Source organism: Pongo pygmaeus, chromosome X (assembly GCF_028885625.2).
Source record: "Pongo pygmaeus isolate AG05252 chromosome X, NHGRI_mPonPyg2-v2.0_pri, whole genome shotgun sequence".
Lineage (NCBI taxonomy): Eukaryota > Metazoa > Chordata > Mammalia > Primates > Hominidae > Pongo > Pongo pygmaeus.
This window is the reverse complement of record NC_072396.2, coordinates 154376194-154397820: the sequence shown is the minus strand read 5'-3', so window position 1 is coordinate 154397820 and position 21627 is coordinate 154376194. Positions and strand designations below refer to the sequence as shown.

General features: G+C 45.1%; 1 pseudogene; it reads left to right on the top strand.

Moving 5' to 3' along the window:
* Window positions 1-14882: 14882 nt before the first annotated feature.
* On the top strand, window positions 14883-16038 carry LOC129025105 (melanoma-associated antigen 8-like; annotated as a pseudogene).
* Window positions 16039-21627: the final 5589 nt, after the last annotated feature.

Here is a 21627-nt window from a genome sequence, read left to right as displayed (position 1 = left end):
TGTTCTTCATCCTTGTTAGCACTTAGAAGTATCTCGTTAAAAATTTCAGTCATTTTCAAATATGTGTTATGGCATCCGATCATGGTTTAATTTGCATTTTTCTGATAGCTGTGATGTAGAATAGTTTTTCATGGGCTTATTTGTCATGCGTATGTCCTTTTGGGTGAAATGTCTATTGATATGTTTTGCCCTTCTAAAAAATGTGGTTGTTTGTGTTAAATGAACTCATGGGAGGCCATTGTTTTGCCCTAATCTCTGGCCCCAGGCCCCAGCAGAACAGACAAAATCAGAATAGTGTCCCTTGTACCAATTGCCATTCATCAAAGTGAACATTGAAATGGGCCAGTTCTCAAAAAATTAAAGACAGAATAGTCACAGCAACCAATAACAAGGAGCCCACCGTACCACAGCAAGCATGATAAGAAAGTTTTATCTGCTTTAATCCTACAAGGAAATCAACTTTGAAATCACCAAACCACGTTTTGTTCCCTGTTTCTACTTTTTTCAGTCCTCTTCTGCCTATAAGCCAACGTCTTTTGCTCAACACATAGGGACACTCATTCAAGTTGACGGAGAGAAAAAATGCCCATTCAAGAATCATAAAGAAAAGCCAGTTAGATCTTTGAACAAAATTTGGTGAAACTTTGTGTTTTGAAATGTGTTCTGACATGTGTTCTAAGTTTTGAGATTTTAGGAATCTTTATACAATTTTCATAAAAGGCCTTCGGTGTATACATGATTTGCAAATACTTGTGAATACTTCGTTTGGCTTTTTAGTCTCTCCTCACTCTCTTTCTCAGAGCAAAAGTTTTAACTTTGAGGAAGTCTAATTTATTGTTTCTTTTCTTTATGAATCACACTGCTGGTGTCATGTTTAAGACCTCTTTACCTCACATCAGGCTACTAATATTTCACCCTGTGTTTTCTTTAAAAGTTTTTTGTTGCTGTTGTTGTTTGTTTGTTTGTTTGTTTTTTGAGACGGAGTCTCACTCTATTGCCTAGGCTGGAGTGCAATGGCACGGTCTCGGCTCACTGCAACCTCCGCCTCCCGGGTTCAAGCGATTCTCCTGCTTCAGCCTCCCGAGTAGCTGGGATTGCAGTTGCGCACCACCACGCCCAGCTAATTTTTATATCTTTAGTAGAGATGGGGTTTCACCATGTTGGCCAGGTTGGTCTTGAACTCCTGACCTCGTGATCCACCCACCTCGGCCTCCCAAAGTGCTGGGATTACAGGCGTGAGCCACCGCACCTGGCCTTCTTTAAAAGTTTTACAGTATTTCATGTAACATTTGGATCTGTGATCCACTTTGAGTTAATTTTTGTATAACATGTGAGGTTTTGGTCAAGTCTTTTTTATAACACATGGATGTTCAATTGTTCCAATACCTCTAATTGAAAAGACTAATATTTTTCCAATAAATTGTCTTTACCCCTTTCTAAAACCTCCATTGCTATATTCGTGTGGGTCTATTTATGGAGTCTCTGTTTTAATCCATTAATCTATACGTGTATCCCTTAGATAATTCCATAATGACTTGATTGTTTTAGGCTTATGCTAAATCTTAAAATTGAGTGGTACGATTAGTGCAATTACTCTGTGTTTTGAAAATTGTTTTAATTATTTCAAAACCTTTACCTTTGCATATGCTTTTTGAATCAGCTTGTGTACAAGTACAAAAAAGCTTGCTGGCATTTTACTAGAGTTACATTGGATCTATGGATCGCTTTGTTACAGATCACATATCTTCACTGAGTCTTCCAGTGAATATACATGCTATGTCTATTTAGTTGGGCCTTCCTTGAATTTTTCATCAGCATTTTGTAGTTTTCACCATCCTGATATGTACATGTTTTGTTAGATACATACCAAAGCATTTCATTTTTAATTATATTAAAATGTCTATTTTGTTTTTGTTTCTGTTTTTTGTTTTTTGGGGTTTTTTTGGTAAAAAAAAAATCAAGAATTTACAGTATAGAAATTACAGTGTAGCTGGAGTCAACAAAGCCTTTGAGGATAATACGCTGTATCACCTGGGCCTCAAATGATCATTTGGAAAGGAGAAAAGAGCACATAAGAAGTGATACTAAAGGAGCAGAGTGATCGAGATGGGATTACTTTTCCAGGGAATATCTTTTAATTTTAAATTATTATTATTACATTTTATGTTCTGGGGTATATGTGTAGAACGTGCAGGTTTGTTACATAGTGCAGAACGTGCAGGTTTGTTACATAGGTATACACGTGCCATGTGGCACTATTCACAATAGCAAAGGCTTGGAACCAACCCAAATGCCCATCAGTGATAGACCGGATAAAGAAAATGTGGCACATATACGCCATGGAATACTATGCAGCCACAAAAAAGGATAGGTTCATGTCCTTTGTAGGGACATAGATGAAGCTGGAAACCATCATTCTCAGCAAACTAACACAGGAACAGAAATCCAAACACCGCATGTTCTCAGTCATAAGTGGGAGTTAAATAATGAGAACACATGGACACAGGAAGGGGAGCATCACACACTGGGGCCTGTCAGGGGGTGGGGGGCTAGGGGAGGGATAGCATTAGGAGAAATACCTAATGTAGATGACCGGTTAATGGGTGTGGCAAACCACCATGCCACGTGTATACCTATGTCAAACTGCTATTTTTTTAAAAGTTTTCCAATCTTCTTAAATTCTTATGTTCAGTCGGGTATGTAAGGAGCTAGATGGCTCTCTGCCTCTGACACAAACAAGATAAGAAGCTGAAAAAATTGGAAAACAACAACTTTTCTCTGATCCCTCAGAGAGCTGAGGCCATAGGGCTGATTGCTGACCCAAAACAGAAGAGACAGTAGATACAGTCAGCCACAACTTTGGAGAGCAGAAGCTCAGGAGCTGAATGCCCAGAAACAAGGACCAGGATACGAAAACCTCATCTTTACAAGATGAATGGTGGAGGGCTCACTATGGACAAATTTGAGAACTAAAAACTCCTAGGGGCACCATCCAGAGGGCTACCACAGTTTCCAGAGTTTTACCTCCGGGAGCCCTATCAGGTTCCCCCAGTGAGGACCAGAGGGAGAAAGGAGTCATTTGAAAATATGCCCAGAGTATTCTGTTCTTCAAACGAGGGCCTGCCCTCAAGAGAAACTGTTTTACCAGAGTCTGTCCTACTTGGTTTTCTTCCAGACTCTCATCAACATTGGGTAAGGAAAATATCCAGCTACAACATTCTGGCCCCTTAATGTCTGTCCAAGGAGAAAACAAAACAAAACTGGGAAGCACTAGTGAAAGCCACAGCCCGGTGTACACTGACTCAAGCCTGCCGTGTAGTCATAGGAGGATAGAAGTCTTCCCCTCCCTCTGCAGCTCACTGCCACATCAACTGGGGAATGAAACTGAAAGAACTGTGAGTGCCAGACCATAGTGAACAGGTCTCCAAGGAAAACCAAACACAACCAAGGAGGAAAAGTGAAGGAAACCACAGGGAGGTTTAGCCTCTGACACCTACAGCTACAGCAAACAGTAAACACAGCCAGATGAAGGTAAACCTCGCACTAAAGGCCTATTTAACTCCATTCTTTTCATCTGACACATTGTGGCAAATTTGCAAAAGGAAATTTCAAAGCATAATAATAGAAAAAAAAAAACACAGTGTGAAGACAAAGAGCAGGTATCAGAAACAGACTCAGATATGATAGAGATGTTGGAATGATCTGACTGGGAATTTAAGACAAGTATGAGTAACATGCTGTGGGCCCTAATGGAAAAAGTGGATAATATCCAAGAATAGGTAAGTAATATAAGTCAAAATATGGAAACTCTTCAAGAACAACTGAAAAGGGGCCTGTAATCCCAGGGCTTTGGGAGGCCGAGGTGGACGGATCACTTGACATCAGGAGTTCGAGACCAGCCTGGTCAACGCGGTGAAACCCCGTCTCTACTTTAAAAAAAAATAAATAAATGAGTACAATACAAAAATTAGCCAGGTGTGGTGGCGGGCGCCTGTAATCCCAGCTTCTCAGGAGGCTGAGGCACAAGGATCGCTTGAGCCTGGGAGGCAGATGTTGCAGTGAACCAAGATCGTGCCACTGCACTCCAGCCTGGGCAACAGAGCGAGACTCTTTCTCAAAAAAAAAAAAAAAAAAATGAATGAATGAATGAAAAGGAAATGCTAAAAATTAAAAAAAGAATGAATGAATGAATGAAAAGGAAATGCTAAAAATTGAAAAAAGAATGAATGAATGAATGAAAAGGAAATGTTAAAAATTAAAAAAATATATAGACCTTAATGGAAATGAAGAATGCCTTTGTTGGGCTCATCAGGGGACTGGACAGAGTGAAAGGTAAAATCAGAGAGCCTAAGGAAATGCAATAGCAACTTCCCATTTTTATTGCCATTATATGAAATACGATTATTGTGTGTTGAGCTTCTACCTTGCGACCTGCCTGCACTCACTTATTTGAGGAGTTTTTGTGCAGTTTCCTTGGTATTTTCTGCATAGGCAGTTGTGTCTTCTGAGATTAGAAACAGCATTATATATTCTGTCCCATTCAAGATGTCTCTTATTTATATTTCTTGATTGATTTCACTGGTAAGAATCCCACTACTCACCACTGAATAGGAGTGGTGAGAGGGGACATCCTTTTCTTGTTTCTCTTCTTAGGGGGAGGCATTCAGTCTTTCACTATCCAGTTTGATATTTGCTCTTGGTTTTCTGTACATGTACTCTGTCAGGTTAAGTTCCTTTCTATTTCTAGTTTCCTGAGACTTTTCACTGTGATTACGTTGTACATTCTCAAGTGCTTTTGTCTGCTTTAGTTGAGGTCATCATACATTTCTGGATATAGTGGACGGCATTGATCAACTATCAAATATTAAACCAGCCTTGCATTCTCCAGATAAATCCCACTTTTAAGATATTGCTGGATTCTATTTGCTAATTTTTTGGAGATTTTGCATCTATGTTTATGAAGCATATTGACCTCTAGAATTTTTATTGGTTTGTGTTTCCTTGTTTGTTTGTACTGTTAGCCTGGTAATCCCATGGTAATGTTAACATGGTAAAATGATTTGGGAAACATCCCCTTCTCTTCTATTTTCTCTGAGAGACTGTGCAAACTCGTGTTACTTGTTTGATTTCTAATACGGTGCCATAGAGGTCGAAGAACATACGCTTGATGATTTGGATTTTTAAAAATCTGTTGTTTCAAAAAAGAAAGAAAGAAAGAAAGAGAAAGAAAGAGGGACTGGCAAGATGGCTCACACCTGTAATCCCAGCACTTCGGGAGACCAAGGCAGAGAGATCACTTGAGATCAGGAGTTCCAGAGCAGCCTGACCAACATGGTGAAACCCTGTCTCTACTAAAAATAAAAAAATTAGCCGGCCAGGTGTGGTGGCTCACGCCTGTAATCCCAGCATTTTGGGAGGCTGAGACGGGCAGATCATGAGGTCAGGAGATCAAGACCATCCTGGCGAACATGGTGAAACCCTGTCTCTACTAAAAATACAAAAAAAAAAAAAAAATTAGCTGGGTGTGGTGATTTGTGCCTGTAGTCCCAGCTACTTGGCAGGCTGAGGCAGGAGAATCACTTGAACCTGGGAGGCGGAGGTTGCAGTGAGCCGAGATCACGCCAGTGCACTCCAGCCTGGTGACAGAGCAAGATTCTGTCTAAAAAAAAAAAAAAAAAAATTAGCCAAGCATGGTGGTGTGCGCCTGTAATCCCAGCTACTTGGGTGGCTGAGGCAGGAGAATCCCTTGAACCTGGGAGGCAGAGGCTGTAGTAAGCTGAGATCTCACTACTGGATTCCAGCCTGGGCAATGGAGCAAGACTCTGTCTTAAGAAAAAATATATATATTTATTTTATGACCCAAGAGATAATCTAGCTTGGTGTGTTTTCCATGTGTGCTTGAAAAAAGGCATATTTGGATGTTGGTGGTGCTGTGATATTTGAATCCATAGTATTTCTGAGTCCTCCTGAATAATGGCTGAGAACTGGATGATGGTCTACCACTAGTTCAGTCCTCCAGTCCTTGGTAACTATGAAGGTTTCTGCGTGAGCACCTTAGGTTGAGCCCAGGAATTTCTGCTCAATTTAATGTGTTCTCTTGCTTACATTTGCTACTCTCAGTGGTTTTTCCCAAGCTCACTGGGTCCCTGGGGACTTTCTCTGATCCTCTAGCTAGAAGGTAAGTCTTTCGTGTCCTCACATTGCTGTGCATTTCCCTTTCAGGGGTCAGGCTAGGCAGCCAGGTGTTGAGAGGATAGACAGAGAAAGGATTTCTCTCACACTTGTTTTTCCTCCAGCTTCTTTCAAGATTTTTTTTCTCTTTGATTTTCTGCAGTTTGAATATGATGTACATAGATGTATACTTCTTAGTATTTATCCTGTTTCCTGTTCTGCAGTTTCATGTCTGTCATTAATTCGGGGAAATCTCAGCCATTACCACTTCAAATATTTCCTTTGTTTCTTTCTCACCTTCTGAGCATGGTATTTCAGTTAGGCACAGTGGTGCCTTTTGTAACTGTCTCACACTTCTTGAATTTTCTGTTATTTTTCCTTCCTTTTTTCTCTCTTTGCATTTCAGGTTTGGATTTTTGATTGACATTTCTTCAGGCTTGCTGCCTGTTACCTCAGCCATGTCCTGCCTATTGATGAATTAATCAAAGATATCCTTCATTTCTGTTACAGTGGGGGTTGTTTTATTTTTCCTAATAAATTATTTTCATCATGATAAAACACCTATCACATAAACCCTCCTAACCATGGTAAGTGCACAGTTCAAGGCTCTTAAATACATCCATACTCTTATTCAACCATCACCACGGCTCATCTGAAGAACTCTTTTCCTCTGACAAAAATGAAACACTACACCCGTTCAACAATAACTCCCCATTTTTCCTCCCTCTCATCTGGTAACTAGCTTTCTGTTTCCTGTCTCTATGAATTGGACGACTCTATGTACCGTGTGTAAATGATATCCTACAGCATTTGTCTTTTCATGCCTGACTTATCTCACTTAGCATAATGTCCTCAGGTTCAGTCACGCTGTACCTTATGCCAGAATTTCCTTCCTTTTGAATGCTGAATAATTTCCCATTGTATGTATATTGCATTTTCCTAATCCAATTATGTGTCAAGGGACACTTAGGCTGCTTTCACAGTTTAGCTATGGTGAACATTGCTGCTATATATATGGGTCTACAAATATCTCTTTGAGACTCTGCTTTTAATTATTCTGGGTATACACTCAGAAAGGGAATTGCTAGATAATATGGTAACCCTATTTGGAATTTTGTGAGGAATAATCACATACTGTTACCCACAGCAATTTTGTAACATTTTATATTCCAACCTACACAGAGATTCCAATAACACCACATCCTTGCCAACTTGTTATTTCCTGGTTGGTTGTTGCTTTATTTGTTTCAACAGTAGCCATCCCAGTGAGTGGGAGGAGGTGCCTCATCGTGCCTTTGATTCCTATTTCCCTAATGATTAGTGATGTTGAGTATCTTTTCTCGTGCCCATCAGTCACTTGTGTATATTTTTAGGAGAAATGTCTATTCAAATATTTTCCCCATTTTTGATTTTGTTGTTGTTGTTGTTGTTTTTGTCATGTTTCAGGAGTTCTCTATATATCCTGGATATATATCCCTTAACAGATATGTGATTTACAAATATTTTCTCCCAGTCTTTTGGTTGCATTTTGACTCTGTTCATTGTGTTTTTGATGCACAAAAGTTCTTAATTTTCATGAAGTCTAATTTGTCTGTGTTCTTTTATTGCCTATTTACAGTGTTTTAGATTTTTAGTGTTTTCTTGTGATTCTTCTTAAAGAGTTTCCATCTCCCTGCTTATATTACCCACCTGTTCTTGCATGTTGTCCACTTTTTCCATTAGAGCCCTTAGCCTGTTCATCGTAGTTGTATTAATTCTCAAGCTGGTAATTCCAACATCTCCGCTAAACCTGCATATGTACCTGATATTTGCTCTTCAACCTGTGATTTTTTTTCCCCCTTCACTATGCCTTGTAACATTTTTGGTGAAAGCCAGGAGTAATGTCCTGAGTAAATGGAATGGAAGAGAACGGGCCTTTCAGCTGAGAGTTTATTTTTGTCTCACTATGTGGTAGACGGTGTTTACTGTTTGCTGGAGCTATAGGTGTCAGAGGTTAAACTTCACTCAGGTGTCCTTGTTTTGTTCTTCTCTCCTGTCTTGGATTTCCCTAGAGACTTTTCCTTCTTCTATTTTGTTTGTTTCTTTTAGACACAGTGTCGCTCTATGTCGCCTCGGCTGGTCTCAAACTCCTGGCCTCAAGTCACCCTCCCGCCTTGTCAACCGAAAATGCTGTGATTACAGGTGGGAGCCATTGTGCCTGGCATGGGACTCTTCTTAAATGAAGTCTGCAATGTGCACTTGTTTCAGTGCTGCTCCCCTGCTATTGCACAGGAGCCTACTGACATCGTGGTAAGGTGTGGGGGAGGGGAAGTGTTCTACACACCTATGAGCAGGGCTCAGTCTTTTTATTGGCCTCTGCCACTGTGCTATGACCTGCACAAGTGCTTTTCATTTCCTACCCCCCAACTCTCCCCATACTTTTTGGTTGAAATTTCTTGTCAGAGAGCAGGAATCACCTATTCAAGGGTTTTAGGTGCCTGCCTGCCCAGCTGTGGTTGATGCTGTAACCGCGGGTTACAGATTCAGGACTGGGGCTGGTGTGGAGGCAGGTCCAGCAGGATCGAAAGGTTTTTTTCCTTCATTACCCATGTCCTCTATGGGCCTGCCTTCCTAGCTTTTGGACCATAAAGAGAGACCTTCATACATACAGCTTTTCCTATCCTTGTGCAATTCTCAAACGTAGGCTGCCTTTGAGTCCACGCTTGGAGATACAAGAGGGAGAAATAGCACAGGAATTTCTCCACCATATTGACCTTACTTCAACTTCTCGTTTCTTTGCGCAGTGCTCCTTTTCTGAACCACGCACCCTTTTGGACAAGGCGTCTTTACAGGAAATTATCAGTAGGACCTGACACAGCAGGGCGAAACTGAGTTGCATATAGATGTCACATATGCCGTTAGGGGTCCTGGACTGAACCACTTAACACAAACCCCATTAACCATAGAGGTGCATCTTAGACAGCCACGTGGCTTCCCTCTTAAATTTCAGTATTAACTTTTTCTTTATACTTGGCCAATTCAATCAATTGGGGCATCAATTCAGGCAGGACACAGCTCTGGACCGTTGTGACCTGACCTGAAATCCATCCAGGGCTGAGGCCATGTCACAAAGGCAGGGCACACATGGGACTTACAACCCCGAGGGCACATGTGGTCCCCCTGCAAACACACACGGTACCATAATTTGGGCACCCCAAGATGGCCGAACTGAGTCAGGAAGCACAGAATATCAAGGCCTCACTGTGATATATCACCATGGCACCTCCTGCCAGCTACAGGGGTATCCAGTACAGGACACATAATCCAGTTCGGTCCCTGGTTTCACTTGCAGACAATTTGGCTTCTCCATGACTGCTAGGGAGGGCACCTGAAGGTACTCCGTGGGGAACACAGTGAAGCCGGGGTCTCTCCCTCTGTCCCCTAGTGAGCGAGGTCAGATGTTGTCGTGGGTGGAGCCATCAGTTTGGGGTCACAGAAATTGCAGCTGCTTGCAAAGGCAGTATGGGGAGTTTTCCTTCAGCAAGACAAGAAAGCTTCCAGGAACAGTTCTGCAACACCAAGAGCACAACGCCCTCCTCACACCTCCCCAGATGTTGCGTTTTTCCTCCGTCCTTACTAAATCAGCATGGCCCACTCAATAATAAAAGCTTTACATTGCTTCAATCATCCCCTACCTTGCCCGAGGCCTTCTCACCTGGCAGGGCTGTGTGTCATGGGGACAAAACCATTTTCACAGTAAAACACTGTCATAAAACAAGATGTGAATAGAAAGACCCGTCATGTTTAGGAAGCAGCCAGGAAAAAATCCTGTGTTTCCAAAAGATTCCAAAATGAGTTTGCATACCCCTTTTCATCCTGCTCATTTATGCAGTAAACAGTGTAGAACAATACCGATACAAAGAAAAAAAAATTCCATCCCTTCCTGGGCTCAGCTGCATTTGATAATCCTACGGCCTGGCGTGTGGACCAGGAGGAAGGAGAGGAAGCAGAGTTAGGCTGTCTGTCCACTATCAAAAACTGCAACTGAAGTGGGTCCTGGGACACAAGTGACTGGCAGTGGACATGCTAGAGAGAAGATCTGAGACTGATCTGTCACGAGTGGGTGGAGAAATCACAGTCGGTGGGGGGTGCCATCCCACAACATGCAGCTTTCAGCAGACATCGCACCAGTTAGAAGTGCAACCTGTCTGCATCAGAAATACAGTGCCCATGAGCAGCTTCACTCCAGTTGACCCCACCGGAGAACAAGCCCTTCATCATGGGCATCTGCAAGAGATGTGGGAGGTCCAGGGCTGCATCTGTGTTGTGTGGTGACCGTTTCGAACCCCACTAACAGGTGTTTAAAACCTGCCAGGGTTCCAGAGTCAAAGATGCCTTTGTTGCATTGAGCTATGCCTGCTTTCTGCTTGGCACAGCTTGTGGTGCGTCTGAAACAGCCCAGAGCAGATACTTTGGTTTTAGTTTAGAGTCAAGGCCAGCCTATTGAGATTTGTGACTTTGCAATTCCAAAACAGTCGGGGGTGGGAGGAAGGGGTTCTGTAGCAGCAGGATAGCCAGCATGCTGCAAGGCCAGACAACAGTGAGGCAGGGAGACGCCTGCCTGGTATGCTTTCCTATGGCCTTTAGGCCTTGCCAGTCTTACAGTCCAAACATGCACCTCAAATCACGCACCTTAGCTCCGACAGTCATCAGCTTATACGTGGCTGACATCCCAGTTCAGAAGAGCTCATTTCACACTGTTTGGGACTGGGGGTTGATCAAGGAGAATGACAGGATCACCAGAGGCTGTACCATACAAGCAGCTTTATTGGGTGCTGCTTGGACAGGGAATGCAGGGAGGGGACAGACTTTCCAGAATGTATGTTTCCAGGGTCCCCATCAGAACGGAAGGAAGGCAGGAGAACTGATGGTGCAGATGGGAATTGGAGAAGGACCTTATGAGTATAGGTGATGTTGCTCAGCAGCTGGGCCAAGTGGCTGGGGAGTCTCGTAACCATAAGGTTCTATCTTATCTACGGTTAGCCGATGTTAGGTGAGGACTAGCAGGGTATACAAGCGAGGAAGGCTCTGAATGCCTAAAAACGTGCTTAGCTGTGCCACGTTTCAAACAATCAAATGTGTGAAAAATTCAGTTTTGTGCTGATGGGCTTCTGAGCCAACAGGTCTCAGTCTTGCGAAGAAAAACAGTAGAGAAACATCAGCAGTGCTGCACGACAGCTGAGATGCTACTGCAAGGCCCTTCGCCAGCCACATCCCACGTCTAAACAATAAGCAAGGCCTTCCTCCAGCCTAGGGGCTGCACGCACAGGTCATCTTTGGTTCATTTATCGAACACAAGCTGAAAACTGTTTTTAAAATCTCTGAAGATGTATCTCCACCTGGAGACCGTCTCTTTTTCCATGTGGACTTCCTTTCTCCAGGGATCCCAGGAGGCAAGAATTATCACCTTCAGAAACACTTCCTGTTTCCCATACTTGAAAAGCTTAACGCGAACACACACGCAGACTTAGAGAGAAAGAGCGTGAAAGCAAATCCAAGCACTAGATACAGATTGATTGAGAGTAGTGTTAATACTATAACTCCTCACGGACAAAGTTTCCTACAGAAGGCTTTTAAGATTCTGTAGAAAAGAAAACCAGTGGAAATCAAGAGCATCCAAGTATCCCTGTCTACAGCAAGGGAGGAAAGCTCGGTGTTAAGCAAAGCTAGCACTGTCTCCTTTAGAAAGGCTCATTAACTCGGGGGCCTGTGTGAAACAACATTCAGGGGAGGCCACTGCTGTGGACTAGCCTCCTGCCCTAAGCCCCAGCTGACCACACCTGACCAGAATGGGGTCACTTGTGCTGAGCGCCTTGGGGATCACAGAGAAGTGAGGGCCTGGTTCTGATGGCGGCTTGAGATTGTTGGAGGGAAGCGGGCCCAGCTTCCATGAGGAGGCAAGGTGAGGCCCTGAGGGAGGACTGAGGACGCCCCCGCCCCAGATGGAAGACCCCAAATAATCCAGCACCACCCCTGCTGCCAGCCCTGGACCACCCGGGGGCGGACTTCTCAGGCTGGGCCACCCTTCACCACCCCGCCCCTTAAGCCCCAGGGGACTCTGGAATCACAGCTTGGTATGACCAGGGCAGGGCTGGTCAGGAGAGGGCAGGGGCCAGGCTCTGCCAGGCATCAAGGTCAGGATTCTGAGGGAGGGCTGAGTCCCCATAGAAGGAAGCTCTGTCTTTGCTGTCAGCGCTGGGAAATTCTGGGAATGGGGACCAGGCACGCTGATGCTGCTGTCCACATCCTGGGCTGATGGAGGGAATGGGCTTGATACCATGAGTATCACCTCAGAGGAGTAGACGGAGGGCCCAGGTCCTGCCGGGAGAGCACGGAGGCCTTAAAGGACAACCAACACAGGACAGGGGACCCGCCCCGCCCCCATCTCAGACTAAGGCACCTCCTCATTTCGCCTCAGGAATCCGACGGATAGACTCAGGTCCGCAGAGGGGAGCTCTGATGCAGCCCTGCCAGGGTCAAGGGGAGGAAAAAGAGGGAGGACTCAGGAGACCTTGGACTCCAGATCACTTGGGACCTCCGCCCTTGGAGGTCCCACGCACGATGGCTGCATGTGGTGCATCCCTGCCTATGCCTTAGAGACCACGAAGAGGAGAGGGCTTTGGTATGAAGAGTGGAGGCTCAGGTTAGCAGAGGGAGGAGTCTCAGGACCCTGAGGGAAGACTCAGCAGAGCTTCTTTCCCAGAGGTAGGACACCTGCCCTTCCTGTCAGTCCTGGGGAGCCTCGGGCAGGACTGTGGGGAACGGACCTGACCCCCACTTCCTCATTAGGGATCCCAGGGAGATGGTGGCCTTGACCTGCAAGACCGTCCAAAGTTCAGCAGGAGGGAAAGGGCCAGGCCCCGTCAGAAATAAATCTGAATATCTATAGGACACCCAGACACAGGAGGCACTCCTGAAATATGCACCTTTTGTCAGTCTTGGGAATCTCATTCAGGGGTGTCAGCGTAGTGCCCCTTCACTTCTGCCTCCCAGGCCTCAGAGAGGTCGGGGCCTCCGTCTGAGGGGTGTCCTCAGCTCAGCAGAGATAGCCACACCTGGTCAGCACAGGTTGGGTCCAGTCTGCCAGGAGTCAAGAGGAGAAAGTTTGGTGAGGACTGAAAGCAAGAAAGTACCTCCATACCTCCAAGAAGAAGAGAACTCGCAGAACCTGGCTTCCACTGTTCTCAGCCCCAGGTGGCCCCAGGCATAGGTACCATGTGGCATGCTCTCCTTTCTGCCACATGGCAGGAGGTGGGAGGTCTCAGGGAGGTGAACACCTTGGTATTAGTGGCACTTACAGTTCAACAGAGGAAGCCACATCTGGCCAGCAGAGGGAGGGGTCCCAGGATCAGCAGGACCCAAGGAGTGCCACCTTCATGAGGACTGGCGGTACCCTTGGCCCAGAAGGAAAGGACTCCACAGATTATGGCTGGCACTTGTTCTTAGCTCTGGGACAACCAGATCAGGAATGTCCCTAATTGGCAATCTCATTTGTACCACAGATAGGAAGTTGGGGAACCCTTGGAGACATGGGGTGTTGGTGTAAAGGCGAGATGGCTGCTCCTCTCAGGAGTTTGGGGGTTGAGGAAGGGCAGGCGCCAGGAAGAGTAAAGATGAATAACCCACCGGAAGACATGGGAAGCCTCACCCCAGAACCAAAGGGGCCCGCTCCTGGAGTGAGCCCCGGACACTCCACCCAAGGGTTATGGGATGTTCCGCCTCCTCACTTCTGTTTCTAGATCTTAGGGAGGTGAGGACCTTGTTTTCAGAGGGTGACTCAGGTCAACACAGGGACCCCAGTCTGATCGACTGACACAGTGGTCTCAGGATCTGCCAGGTGTCCAGGTGAGGAACCTGAGGGAGGACTGAGGGTACCCCCAGGCAAGAACGCAAACGGGGGCTCCACAGAAATCTTCCCTGCCCCGATGTCACCCCAGACAGCATAGGCAGGGCTGTCAGCTGAGGTCCCTCTCTTATCCTGGGATCATCAGTGTCAGGGAGGGGGATGCCTTGGTCTTAGGGGGCTGCACTCAGGTCAGTAGAGGGAGGGCCCTAGACTCTGCCAGGAGTCAACATGAGGACCCAGCAGGCTCCTCGCCCAGGACACATGGTGTCCAGTGAATTTGGATATCTCTTGCTGTCTCTCCCAGTGGACCTAGGCACGTGTGGCCAGATGTGGGTCCCCTCATACCCTTCTGTTCCATATCAGGGTTGTGAACTCTTTATCTGACTTTCTCGAGCCAGCAAACGGGCAGGATGAGGCCCCTCCAAGAGAAAGGTGAGTGAGCACAGAGGGGACCATGTACCCCATGAGAGTAGGGACCTCACAGAGTCTGGTCAACCCTTCTGACAGCACTGGAAAGCCGGGGCTGTGCTTGCGGTCTGCACCCTGAGGGCCCCTCGATTCCTCTTTTAGGAGCTCCAGGAACCAGGCAGTTAGGCCTTGGTCTGAGGTACTGTGCTCAGGTCACAGAGCAGAGGAGTCGCAGGCAGTGTTAGCAGTCAAGGCGAGGTTCTGATCTGAATGGACAACAAGGGCCCCACACTCCCCAGAACAGAAGGGACTCCAGAGAGCCCAGCCTCACCCTCCCTACTGTCAGTCCTGCAGCCTCAGCCTCTGCTGGCCGGCTGTACCCTGAGGTGCCCTCTCACTTCCTCCTTCAGGTTCTCAGCGGACAGGCCGACCGGGAGGTTAGAAGCCCCAGGAGGCCCCAGAGGAGCACCGAAGGAGAAGATCTGTAAGTAGGCCTTTGTTAGGGCCTCCAGGGCGTGGTTCGCAAATGAGGCCCCTCACAAGCTCCTTCTCGCCCCAGATCTGTGGGTTCCTCCCCATCGCCCAGCTCCTGCCCACACTCCAGCCTGCTGCCCTGACCAGAGTCATCATGTCTTATGAGCAGAAGAGTCAGCACTGCAAGCCTGAGGAAGGCCTTGAGGCCCAAGGACAGGAGGCTCTGGGCCTGGTGGGTGCGCAGGCTCCTGCCACTGAGGAGCACGAGGCTGCCTCCTCCTTCACTCTGATTGAAGGCACCCTGGAGGAGGTGCCTACTGCTGGGTCCCCCAGTCCTCCCCTGAGTCTCAGGGTTCCTCCTCTTTTCTGACCATCAGCCACAACACTCTATGGAGCCAATCCAGTGAGGGCACCAGCAGCCGGGAAGAGGCGGGGCCAACCACCTCGCCAGACCCTGCTCACCTGGAGTCCTTGTTCCAATGGGAAGGTGGCTGAGGTGGTTCGTTTCCTGCTCCACAAGTATCGAGTCAAGGAGCTGCTCACAAAGGCAGAAATGCTGGAGAGTGTCATCAAAAATTACAAGCACTACTTTCCTGTGATCTACGGCAAAGCCTCAGAGTGCATGCAGCTGATGTTTGGCATTGACGTGAAGGAAGTGGACCCTGCCGGCCACTCCTACGTCCTTGTCACCTGCTTGGGCCTCTCCTAAGATGGCCTGCTGGGTGATGATCAGAGCATGCCCAAGACCGGCCTCCTGATTATGGTCTTGACCATGATCTTAATGGAGGGCCACTGTGCCCCTGAGGAGGCAATCTGGGAAGCGTTGAGTGTAATGGAGGTGTATGACGGGATGGAGCAATTTCTTTGGGGAGCTGAGGAAGCTGCTCACCCAAGATTCGGTGCAGGAAAACTACCTGCAATACCGCCAGGTGCCCAGCAGTGATCCCCCGTGCTACCAGTTCCTGTGGTGTCCAAGGGCCCTCATTGAAACCAGCTATGTGAAAGTCCTGGAGTATGCAGCCAGGGTCAGTACTAGAGACAGCATTTCCTACCCATCCCTGCATGAAGAGTCTTTGGGAGAGGAGGAAGAGGGAGTCTGAGCAGAAGTTGCAGCCAGGGCCAGGGGGGCAGGTTGGGGGAGGGCCTGGGCCAGTGCATGTTCCAAAGCCACATCCACCACCTTCCCTGTCCTGTTACATGAGGCCCATTCTTCACTCTGTGTTTGAAGAGAGCAGTCAATGTTCTCAGTAGTGGGGAGCGTGTTGGGTGTGAGGGAATACAAGGTGGGCCATCTCTCAGTTCCTGTTCTCTTGGGCGATTTGGAGGTTTATCTTTGTTTCCTTTCGGAGTCGTTCAAATGTTCCTTCTAATGGATGGTGTAATGAACTTCAACATTCACTTCATGTATGACAGTAGGCAGACTTACCGTTTTTTATATAGTTAAAAGTAAGTGCATTGTTTTTTATTTATGTAAGAAAATCTATGTTATTTCTTGAATTGGGACAACATAACATAGCAGGGGATTAAGTACCTTTTATAATGTGAAAGAACAAAGTGGTAAAATGGGTGAGATAAAGAAATAAAGAAATTAAATTGGCTGGGCACGGTGGCTCATGCCTGTAATCCCAGCACTTTGGGAGGCCGAGGCAGGCGGATCACGAGGTCAGGAGATCGAGACCATCCTGGCTAACACAGTGAAACACCATCTCTATTAAAAATACAAAAATTAGCCAGGCGTGGTGGCGGGTGCCTGTAGTCCCAGCTACTGGGGAGGCTGAGGCAGGAGAATGGTGTGAACCCGGGAGGTGGAGCTTGCAGTGAGCTGAGATGGCGCCACTGCACTCCATCCAGCCTGGGCGACAGAACGAGACTCCGTCTCAAAAAAAAAAAAAAAAAAGCCCGGTGAGGCGGTGGGTGACTGTAGTCCCAGCTACTCGGGAGGCTGAGCAGGAGAATGGTGTGAACCCAGGAGACAGAGCTTGCGGTGAGCCGAGATCGCACTGCTGTAGCCTGGGCGACAGAGTGAGACTCCATCTCAAAAAAAAAAAAAAAAAATTAAATTACAGTTAATTCTTGTCTTTCTTGTATTCTGTGTAGTTAAGAAATACATATTTGCTTGGCTAATATATATTGGATTAGCTTGGCTTCTTTGAGAATGTAATTGAATTAAATATGAATAAATATGTTCCCCTGCTCACTGGCTCATTTCATCCTGAAACATTCATTGAGTCATTGAGCTTCTGCTATTTGGAAGAACCTGGGTTAGTACTGGAGATGCTAAGGTAAGCCAGTCCCACCCCTAACCTTACGGTGGGTGAGTCTAGGATCTGCAGTCATATAACTAAGGTGGAGAGATGTCCTCTAACATCTAGAGGAAAAATAAGATAGGGGTGAGGGTGTGGGGCAGCAGGTGAGAGTGGCGGAGCGTACATGCCCTGAGACAAGGCCTTTTGGGCTTTGGGAAACTGCAGTACCTTTTGGGAGAGCTGATTCTAGTGAAATGTGGTAGGACCAGAGCCAGATTCTCAGAGGATGAGAGAAAAGCTTGGAAGGGAAACCTGCTCAGCAGTTCCTTTTGGATGGTGGATGAAACAGAGAGGCATCTCCTCCTGGGGCAGGAATGGGAGGTGTCCTGCACTCTTGTCTCAGTGCAGTTGAACACAGCACACGAAGTTGATGATGGATACCCATCATCCGGAACGGTTTCCTTAGAGAGAAGCGTGAATCTCCCGGGATGTGAAGCTCAGATGCCACTGGCCAGGTGCTTTTCTTCCTGGTTGTGAGAGCCAGAGCTGACTCTATTAAAGAGACATTCTAACTAGCTTATCTGAAGTGCAATTTGGCCAATTATAACAAGGGAAAGATTTTGGGTCATGACATAATCAATGAAAAAAGTGGTTTGGATGTAAAAGAAGCTGAGAGAGAGGGGAGGAGTTTATTCTTGACTCATATTCTAAGAGCTTTGAGTTGTATTCCAGTTGAGGGAGAGTCCCGCACACTGAAATTTTGAAGTATGCCCCTTGAGAGGGTAAACTAACTGAAATTCATTGACAAAACTTCCTTTTTTTTTTTTTGGCTGAGTAATTGTTCCATGTCCTATTCGCCTGCATAGTTTCTGATAAGTCCTGGAGAACCACAACAACAATAACAAAATCCCAGAATACTAGGATCAGGGGTCAAATACTAGAAATAAAAGCCATCTGCCATTCCGTAAACTTCTTATTTGTGTCAGGACTTGAGCCAGGTGCATCACTTACATTACATACACTCCAGCAGCCCTATTGGTCAAGGCTTATTACCCATGCTTCACGGACGAAGAATCTGAGACTCACAGGGCTTGAGAATGTCCCAGGATCACAAGGGTAGTAAGTAACAGGGCTGGAACCAGATCTCTAGTCTGATTCCCCTGCAGCCCATGCTGTTCCCACTCCTCCCAGCCTGAGGCCCACTTCCTGAGCAGTAGTTCATTTCTCACCACTGCATCATGTCTCTCGGGTGACAAAAGGAAGGACCCTGGGGACTAAGTACTAAAAGCAGGCCAAAAGAAGGTGACAATGAGAATCAAACAGAATTTGGGTGGCATGTGTTGGGGCCCCTGGGAGCTGACTGCTGGGTGCTTTCTGTTGAGCACCTACTATGAAAGATGTTACGGGAGAGCCTACAAGTGCTCATCCACATCTTGGCTTCTCTTTTTCAAAGGCACAAGGGACAAGCATACTCCCAGCCAGCATGTCTGTCTGGCCCCAACACTTTCCCGAGTTACAACACCCTTCCCCTGGTCACCCTCACGTGCCCTCCATTCCAACTCAGAGGCCGAGCCTGGTGCTTGCTCTTCCTTGCTGCCTCAGGAGGCTGCACAGAATACCCTGCTTTCCCCAGAACATGGAGCATCCCTATCCCCTGCAGAATCCCCTTAGCTTTCCCACGGCTCACCTTCGGTCCTGTCCCACAGCCACAGCCACCTGGTCCTCCCTCCCTGGGAGTTCTATACACATTCTTTGTTTTCCCAATGGGCTGTGAATAGTCTATATTTTGCCCATAATCTCCTGACTCTTGGGAAACAGCCCTGAAGGTGGAGAGTAGATTTTTAAGCCACTCACATATTTGCAGTAGGATTTTAACGAGCTTCTTATCTGAAGCTGGGAACTGAACAGGCAAACAAATAGATAGTGCTCAGAAATTCCATTCCTTCATAAGAGGTAGAAGAGGAGCACCCATCCCCTAAAGGTGAATTCTTACAAACACTGGGCTCCTCCCGGGGCATGAGAAATGCGTCCTTGATGGACATGCCAGCTGGAATTTGAAAAGAATAATGAATCACTCTTCCACTGCCTCCTTTCTGGCATCTGCACCCAGGGACATACCGGCTTTCAGTGTGACTAGTGGCACGTGCACAGGTGTTCAGGCAAGAACAGTTATGTGGAGAGAAGCAGATATGTCAGGTAAGATTCTGCCCCTTCATCAGATGGAAGGAGGAAATCCGCAGCCTCCTGAGATGATAGATGGCACTGCAAAGGGAAGTGCAGTAAATGCTATGGAGTATGGAAGGTGAAACCTCCCTGCTAACTTTTGCAGGATCTTCTTCAATTTGATGGGTTAATGCATTTGAAAGCATCTGCTACGTGGTAGACACTTGCAAATTCAGAGAATTTCAAGGCAAAACTGGTCTTCTCAGAACCGTCTATAAGAAATGAAGAGTGTAGTTATCATAACAAATTAGAGTTTGTATGTAGTTTCTTCTACCTCTGGCTGGGTTCATAACCGTTGTTTCTCCACACTATATATTTCAAATTTCTCGGATTGACATGGGACATTTTAGCTAGTCTGATCTATTGAAAAAAAAAAAAAAAACACTTGGTTTCATCAATTGCATTTGTTTCCAGAAGTTTCTGAAGTTTCAATTTCATAATTTTTCTCTTCCTGTCTGTATCATCCCCATCCTTTTGTTTTCCTCAGGTTTAATTTACTTTTCTTTTCCTAATTATTTAACATTAGTGATTAGATGTTCTATTTGAGCCATTTGTTACTTTCTTACATAAGCACTTAAGGAGATAAAAATTCCTCTAGGCACTACGTTAGCTGATTTCCACATATTTTAAAACATCATATTACCATTTTTATTTATCAGAATATATTTTCTCATTTTCCTTAATAATTTTTTAAACAAAGAAGAGTAAAAATGTGTTGTTTATTTAAAATTACATGGAGACTTTACAAATATGTCCTTTGTTATATTTTTATTTTATTTTTTTCTGGATTTTTAAAATTTCCACTTTGTACAATTTCAATTATTAAATTGAAATGTATACTTTGAAATGCATACTTTTTTCATATTAAAATGTATATTTTGTACAATTTCAATTATTTTAAATTTGTTAAGAGTTGTTTTATGGTCTATCTTGGTAAAAATTCCACATACACTTGAAAAGAATATTTATTCTGCTGTTGTTCCGTGACGTGTTCAGTAAAAGCCAGTCAGCTCAAGTTGGTTCTTTGTGTTATTCGGGTTGGTCTATAACCTTGCAGAGTTTCTGTGTATTTTAATCATTTACTCAGAGAGGAGTTTTGCAATCTCCAAATGCAAGTGTAGATTTGACTATTTATTCTTTCAATTCTATCAGATGTTTCATGTATTTTAAAACAATGCTTTTAGGTGAACTAACAGGTTTATGATGTATTTTTTTGTTAATTGACTCTTTTATCATTGCATAATGTCCCTATTTATCCAGGGTAATTTTCCTTCCCATAAAGTTTTTAAAAGTTTACTTTTCTGTTTTTCCAGCTTTCTTTTTAATTTTCAATTTTATTATTTAAATGGACAGTGTTTTTTTTTCCTTTTTCTGTCCAGTTCTGTGGGTTTTGCTCATGTGTAGATTCATGGAACTACCATCACAATCTTCATACAAACACTTCCGTCACCCTCCTCTCCAAAAGAAACCCCTTTTACTTGCTATACACTTATAGTTATACCCACACGTCTACAACTAACAGTAGGAACCTCTCATCTGTACTCACCATTTCAGTTTTCTCTTTCAAGAATATCACATGAATAGAAAAAATAGAATATGTACCTGGTTGAGACTGGCTCTTTCCACACAGCAAGACACCTTTGAGTTTGATACACCTTCTTGTGCATACCAGCAGTTCATTCCTTTTTATTGCAGAGTAGTTATTTCATAGTATGGATGCACAAAAATTTCATTATCCATTTATCCACAAAAATATATTTGTGTAATTTTCAGGTTTTCTAAAATATGACTAGAGTTGCTGTAAACATTCATGTAGTAATGTCTTTTAAAAAATTTTTTAGTCATTTTCAAATATATGTTACTGTAGCTCATTATGCCTTAATACGCATTTCTCTAATAGCTGTGATGTAGAATAATTTCTCATGTGCTTCTTTGTCATGCATGTGTCCACACTGGACAATGCCCTCAACATACTAGGCATTGCAGGAACATACCTCAAAATAATATAGCCATCTATGTACAGACCTACAGCCAACATCATATGGAATGGACAAAAGATAGAAGTGATCTCCATGAGAACCGGAACAAGGATACACACTCTCACCATTCCTATTCAACGTATTATGGAAGTCCTAGCCAGAGCAATCAGGCAAGACAAAGATATAACAGGCAATCAAATAGGAAGAGAGGAAGTCAAATTATCTCTCCTTGCAGATGATA